The sequence below is a fragment of the Mustela erminea genome, chromosome 6 (genome assembly GCF_009829155.1).
Source record: "Mustela erminea isolate mMusErm1 chromosome 6, mMusErm1.Pri, whole genome shotgun sequence".
In the NCBI taxonomy this organism is placed as follows: domain Eukaryota; kingdom Metazoa; phylum Chordata; class Mammalia; order Carnivora; family Mustelidae; genus Mustela; species Mustela erminea.
Genome location: NC_045619.1, coordinates 138,655,877 through 138,663,176, shown reverse-complemented (window position 1 = coordinate 138,663,176; position 7,300 = coordinate 138,655,877). Strand labels below are relative to the sequence as shown.

Below are 7,300 nucleotides of genomic sequence, written 5' to 3'. Positions count from 1 at the left end.
ACTAAGCATCTGCCTTTGGCTCAGGTCATGATCCCAGGGTCCTGGGACCTGGCTCCGAGTTGGGCTTCCTGCTCAGTGGGAGTCTCCTCTCCCTCTCTGTGAGCTCCCTCTCACTCACTCTCAAATAAATAAATCTTCAATAAATAAATAAAATTTAAATACCTTTTCCAAGTTTTCCACTGAGAAACCTTTCAGTATAATTCGTTCTATACTCACATTTAGATAACCATTAAGATTGGATGCCTAGCCTGATTATGCACAAGTTAGCCATGCCAATATGTCAGGGATTTCTTTTTGTTTAAAATAGGAAAATAAGTTTGTTTAAAGGTTTTTATTTTATTCATTTATTTGACAGAGTGAGAGAGGGAACACAAGCAGGGGGAGTGGGAGAGGGAGAAACAGGCTTCCCGCTGAGCAGAGAGCCCAATGCAGGGCTTGATCCCAGGACCCTGAGATCATGACCTGAGCTGAAGGCAGATGCTTAATGACTGACTCACCCAGGATCACCTAGTTTTTTTGGTTTTATGAATTACAAATGCAATATATAAATTATAAAAGTAATATATAAATTACAAAAAGACTATGGAACTATAAAAAAATAATAAAAATATATACCCATTCTCAATTTGTATGCTGCTCTTCTAAAAACCATTAAATAAATTCATCTATTTAGAAAGATGTCTTCAAATGCTTTATTATTTTGCCAACTGCTTCCACAAAAATGAATTGAACAGTGAGTAATAGGAAAACTGATGAGCAACCACAAGCCTGTAAGGAACAGTACTGCCTTCCTATAAGAGGGCTGCGGGGGAGAAGCTGGACGGCCCCCAGGGTCCTTTTCTGGCTTCCCTGAGCCTTTGTAAGAGTCACTGGGTGGGTTGATGAATGAGGCTGAGGTACGGGTGTTCAAGGTACCAGATCGCCTTCAGGAATGTTAGCAAGGAATGGGGCTGGGGGCGTTTTTTTATCTTCTAAACACGCTGGTCCACCTCCAGTGTCAAGGACAGCAGAATGCTTCTCTGAGGGTGAGCTGCATGTTGTAGACAACACAGCAGGGAGAAAAGCAGGAATGTAAGCACATTGCTGAGTAGAAATCCATGAGACTCAGCATAACAGACTCACAGGTTCGGGGACAACAGCTGTGGGGCCTCATGGCGCCAGCCCTCCATTTATCTCGAGTGTGACGTTCTGCTCCATCAGGGGTCTTACGTCAGGTGTGTCACTCACTGGGTTTGATCTCATTTCCTGTGTCACTCCCCTCGCTCATATTTTGCTGGAGAAAATCTTCCAGGTAAATAGGTAAACCTTTAAGACCTTGTAGATCTTAAAATATCTGTTCTATGACTTTCTGTGGCACCTCTGGGATGGAGACCCCGCTCAACCCTTACGGGCGGTGTGATCTGGAGCAAGTGACTGATTCCATCGTCTTAACATTGGTAAAGTGGAGATGAAGATAGTAGTGTGTCGGGTTGTTAGGAAAATCAAATGAACTAATGCTTGCCAAATACTTAGCATCTGATACAGGGTGTGCTGAATAGAAGGTGTTGCCCCCAGTGCACCAGGGCCCCCTCCGCCTGGGTTGGAACCCGCTGGGCACGGGTTCTTTAATCCCAGTCCCCAGCACTGCCGTGTCCAGATAATGACTAGGGCTCCTAGAGGGAGTCAGAGCTCTGCTTTCAAGATGATCAGTCCCCCGGTACTGGGTCCTCCTAGTGTGTCAGCAGATGATGTGACACTCGGATAGCAGCTACCCCTTGTCCCCACCGCTGCAGCTCTTGGAGAAGGCTCTTGTCTCCCTGCCACCACGAGCTCACCTCAAATCCATTCTCCCAAAACACCTTCACTGAGAGGAAAACACATGCGGTAAAATTCAGTTTCATTAAAGTGCATTAATTCAGGATTAGTAGAGATAGTTGTGCTCTAAGCCTACAAGCGACTGCAAGACGAATTGTAGAAGGCGTACATTCATCAGGCACTGACTGCCTGCTAGATATGATGCTGTCTACTGGACATTGATCAGTAATTGAGATGAACACTAGTGCCCTCCTGAACCATACGGCCAAGAACAGAATGATGAGTTTTGTTTAGGGCACCCATCAAACGCTAAATTTGAGTTGATAGACATTCGTCCAGATAGACATTCGTCATTGATAAGATGCAGTTAGTTACACTAGTCTGAACTAGAAAAAATTTTAGGATAAATCATGATATTAGGGAGTCATCTTTATATAACCATGAAAATTACCAGAGTGAAGCATATAAAAAGAGGACAAATGCTTAAAAAGTAGGCAAAGGTATTAGAGGAGAAAGCAAATATTTGATACAATTGAAAACAGGGTTCTCAAGTTGGGAGGAGGGAGATTTAATATGAAATGGGAGGAGGTAAGGAATATAGAATTAGGGGTTTGAATCCGGTATCAGTGTATACTTAAGACATTTGGAATCTTCGTTTTTCTAGCTTTCTCTACTAAAAGGCCCTGAGGCAATGACACCCCAGTAATAATGAAGGTCAGCTAGAGCTCGTATCTTGGTTTCTAAGTAGTGCTCCTCACTGGGAAGAGGTGGCTTAGAGAGGTGGCTAATTCCTAGTCTAGGGCAGGAAAAAGCATAAGGTGAGCCTGGAAAAATCTGGTGCCACCAAGTACAGAAACACCCAGTGAATGACCAAGGTGCGTTAAAAGCATACAGCAACCGGACTGAAAGGGCTTCTGCTGGCCAAACACGGTACAATTGAAGCAGCAAAAGAATAATAATGTGAAGAGATTCTAGTCCACTGAATAAAAAAGAATGTCTGACTCCATACTAATAGCATACTAGAAAAAAATGAGACAAGTTTCTAGAACATCTGCTGAGAAAGGTAGAAAGAGATGCTGGGATTAGAAAAATCACCGCTTCTTAACCACCAAAGTAATGACTGACTGACTCAGAAAGAGACCAGACATGGAAGCTCATAGAACCAGAGTGGTGAAAGGTTGGGGAGAAGCAGGTCATTCAAATCAACTCAAAGTATCACCTTGTAGATTACATATTAATCTCAAAGTTAAAAAAAAAAAAAGATACTTCACAATGGAGAGACTGGTTGATACCTAACGTTTATAAATGACCAAACTTCGTCACTAGCGATGGCACAAAATGACCCTTGCTGTTAACCTGTGTAAGAATATTATTGCCAAAAATGTTTAGCATGAACCTAATCAGGTGAGAAATACTGCAAGACATTCTATAAGATGACTGTCCTTTAAAAAAAAAGGAAAACACAATAACAAAACTTAGACTTTGCAAAAATATAATAAAAGACAAAAAAGAAATAAACGAAAGCCCTAAAAAACAACTGGGGGGGACCTAATCTTATCAAAAAACTCTAGACATGTCAAAGAAATGCAGTGAGTGAATCTTAATTAGATTCTGGATTGAAAAATTATAAAGCTATAAAAGGCATTTGGGGATCATGGGAAGATCTGAATACCCACTGGATCCTGGGTAATGTACTACTGTATCACTCTAGAGTCTGTGTGTGCAACAACGTATTACGGTGTAGTGGAAAGAGTGATGCTACTCTTAAACCCCCCCAACAGGACTTAGGGGTGTGTCTCCTCCTGCCCCCTAGCTTCTGGAACTGTGTCAGGACACAGCCATTAGCACTTAACCCTCTTTGGCATTGCTTCAGCTGGAGATTGCCCCGTCCCAGGTCCCAGCCCCCACCCTCCTGGCAGCCCACACCCAACGCCTGCTCAGTGTGGGAATATAAAGCCAGTCCCCCTTGCCTGAACTCAGCAGAGGATGTCTCCGTTCCCACCTCTACCTTCTTTCCATCCCTGGGTCCTGATCCCAAGAGCACTCCTATGGACTGAGCTCTATCTCAGAGGCTGCTTCCCAGACAGTCTTGCTTGGATCAATTTGTATCGGAAGGGGTGGAGGCAGCAGATTTTAGGATCTGGGTCACCATCTGGCTGGTCCCAAGGCCCTCAGCACTGGTGGTAGATGGAGCATAAGGTCCTGGCATAAGGTAGATAGTTCCAGAATGTGCAGGTTGTAACACTTTTTACCACTGGCGAACTAGGGCGGTATAAAAAGGAAACAAGCTGGTATGAGGTATCAGTGTTCAGATATTCAAGCAAAGTGGGGACAATAGGACTGTACAACAGTACAGGCAAAAAGGGCTGGGCTTCAGTCAGAAGCCATGCACATGAGCTCATGATAAGGGAAGTTAAGGCATGTGGAGGAAGTCACCTGATGAGTTTTAGAGATGGTTCCCAGGACAAGGGTGGGTGAAACAGACAGGTAGCCAATGAGTGGGCTCCTCAAACAAAATCAAACCATTCATGGATAGACAACTAGGTGGCTGAGGACAGTTGCCCCAGTGAGCAGCCATGACTCCTTGCCCAGCATCTGGATCTGAGCCAATTTTCAGACAGAAACTCTTAAGGCTTTAAGAGGAAGAAGTCAACACCAAATGGAGAGAGAATGATTTTTCTCCTCCTCCCACAAAGGAACCAACAGCCATTGACTCAAGTAACCACCCACTGGAGAAAGGAAATACTCAAAATGTACATTTTGAGAATTGCTGAACAAGGGGCAGAGTTGAGACTGAAATCAGAAGATGCAGAGTCATCGTGGGCCTCTGTTAGAGTGAGGGCAGATGAGCCCAGTAATAAATGAAGTACTGGGTCCCTGGTTGATAGACCCAGTCAGTGGTTGATTCCCTGATTTCTTTTTTTTTCTTTTTTTTAAAGGTTTTATTTATTTATCTGGCAAAGATCACAAGTAGGCAGAGAGGCAGGCAGATAGAGAGAAAGGTGGAAGCAGGCTCCCCGCCAAGCAGCGAGCCTGATGTGGGGCTCGATCCTAGGACCCTGAGATCATGACCTGAGCCGAAGGCAGAGGCTTTAACCCACTGAGCCACCCAGGCGCCCCGATTCCCTGATTTCTTGCTGTGTAGTTACATTAGATATTTAGGGAAGTTGGCACAACTTCCACACAGGTTCCTGAAACAAGTTTTTGAGATTGGTCCTGCGGCTCGGAGGAGGAAGGGGAAGGGAGAAATTAGTGGCATCCTTAAGGACCCAAAGAATGCAGGGCCAGTGGTCCTCATTGTATCTCCATGTATCATTGGATAATTGGGCCCCTACAAACATAATTCTCAGTGACCCGCCTGTGAAACTGTCCTTGTCCCCGCAACTCTGGCTCCTCCAGGTTGACAGTTCTAATTTGCAAAAGGGGGAATGCTTTTGGCACGGGACACACAGGAGTCCCATTGAAATATCAGCTACCGTTGCCAGCTGGGCACTTCAGCCAGGGGTCAGCACACAGAAAGAGAAGTCATTGTGCAGGCAGGAGTGATTGACCGTGATCGTTAGGAACCCATGCAGCAGTTACACAGTGGGCAGCAAGGAGACCTGGTCGGCATCCAAGTGGTCTGGTTCAGTGTCTCTTGGTATTCTCTTGCCCCATGTTGATGGACCATGGGCAGGTTCAGCAGCCACAGGAGCACTCTCAACCTTCTGCAGGCTGATCTCCATCCCAGACATGACTTCCTGGGGGAACTGAACCTGTGACATATGGTTATGTGTGTGTGTGGGGGGGGGGTGTTCTTGCTTTGAGGAGACTCATGCTTAAGTATTTTTCGGTTAAGTGTGAAGAATTTGGCAACTTACTTTCAAACTGTTCTGAAAAAAAAATGTATGTGTGTATACGTATACAGTAAATGTAACAAAGCATTAACAATTGGTGAATCTAGGTGAAGTATATGCCTGAGCTTACACTTTTCTATTTCAACTTTGCTGTAGGTTTGAAATTTTCTGAAATAAAGGATTAAGGAGCTGAACACACACACACACACACACACACACACACACACACACACACAGGCAAATGAAGAAGGGTCTAATATAGAAATTAGAAGGAGCCTCCAGCCCCGGGGGATAAAAATATATTATATGATTATAAAAAATAAAAAAATTTAAAAAAAAGGAGCCTCCAGAAATATTGAAGGTACAGCAAAAGAACAAGCTATTGTGAAATCCAAGATATAAGATAGTTTCAAAATTAAGATAGTGTTCAACACTATCAACTGGCTACAAAATGGTCAAGTAAGGCTAGGACTAAAAGTGTCTAGTGGAGTGTGCTTCCCAAAGGTCCCTGATGATCTTAGGGATACAAGTGTCATTGAAGAAGATATTATAGGCACCCTGCCACCAAGCATCATCTCTGCAGAATTGTCATTTGGCTGAAGCACCACATTTTCAGTTGTACTGTGGTTTTAAGACTCCTAAAAATTGAGTATCTATTATGTTCACAGTTCTGGAATACTCCCTATAGGGAGAACGTAGATCCACTCAGAAACACGATTTATTGAGAAAGGCACATAAACTCAGATACTAAATGCACTGTGCCAAGTAGAAGAACAGAGAAACTGACAGGAAAATACCGAGGAGAGAGAAGAGGGGAAGGAAGGAATACTCCAGAAGCTTGGGGTGGGGTCAGGGGGCACACAAAAGGGCATACTTAAGAGATCATTAGATCAGCCATTACAATTGCCTTCAGGCTGGGTAATAATTACAACTCGAGATATTTATCACAAAGTCCAGATTTCCGGCAATTTCGAGAGATCTGGCACACTTGTCCGGGGCTGGGAGAACAGTTCCCCACTCTCTCAGCCCGCTCCATCGATTTAAGGTACTTGTTTGCCCCCTCAGTAGGCAACTGAGTTTTACTGAACTCAGGGCTGGGATTCAAAGGAGGCGAGTGAGGAGGTATTTAGGGGAAGTGGCTTGGATTCCTAAAAATACTAAATTAAAATGTGATTGATCGCCAGTTCTCTGGTGCTCCCATAAATTTTGCACCGAGGCTCGTGTCTCACTCGCCCGCTTCTAACCTCCGAGTAGCGTGGGCTTGATTTAACCTACACAACCGTAAGCAGCAGCACAGGCAAGATCAGATCCGATCAGATCCGCATTTGGGGGCACTGAAGTTCCCACGCTCCAAATCCCGCCCCTGCGCTCACAGCCTCTCGGGTTCCCACTTCCCTCTAACACCCGCACTTCAATTTCATATCCTGACTCCCTCTTTGGCCCCTAAGCCACTGACGGTCCCCTCTCCCTTCCCCTCCAGGCGAGCCCACCCGGGAAGGCCCCAAGCACCTGCCTCCTCGGGCGCATCCTCCACCTGCGCTCAGCCCAGCCGTTTCCTGCATCCTTCCAGGCCCGAGAGTCGCTACCGACGCCATCGCTCTGCTCCAACAGGGCGGAGCTTCCTCATTGGCGCGCTCAGCATTCGGCTAGTGCTGCCTCGCCCCGGCGAC

The 7,300-nt window shown here is 45.2% G+C and overlaps 1 long non-coding RNA gene across 3 annotated transcripts; it reads right to left on the bottom strand.

Moving 5' to 3' along the window:
• Positions 1 to 668: 668 nt before the first annotated feature.
• Positions 669 to 7,298, bottom strand: LOC116594417. 3 transcript variants are annotated; one of them, XR_004287214.1, is made up of 3 exons: positions 7,140 to 7,298; positions 3,803 to 4,056; positions 669 to 1,030 (listed from the first exon to the last, which is right to left on the bottom strand). It is a non-coding gene; the product is annotated as an uncharacterized LOC116594417 (long non-coding RNA). The 3 variants fall into 3 exon arrangements; XR_004287213.1 differs by lacking the exon at positions 7,140 to 7,298 and having other exon boundaries at positions 669 to 1,843; positions 3,803 to 4,751; XR_004287212.1 differs by lacking the exon at positions 7,140 to 7,298 and having other exon boundaries at positions 3,803 to 4,751.
• Positions 7,299 to 7,300: the final 2 nt, after the last annotated feature.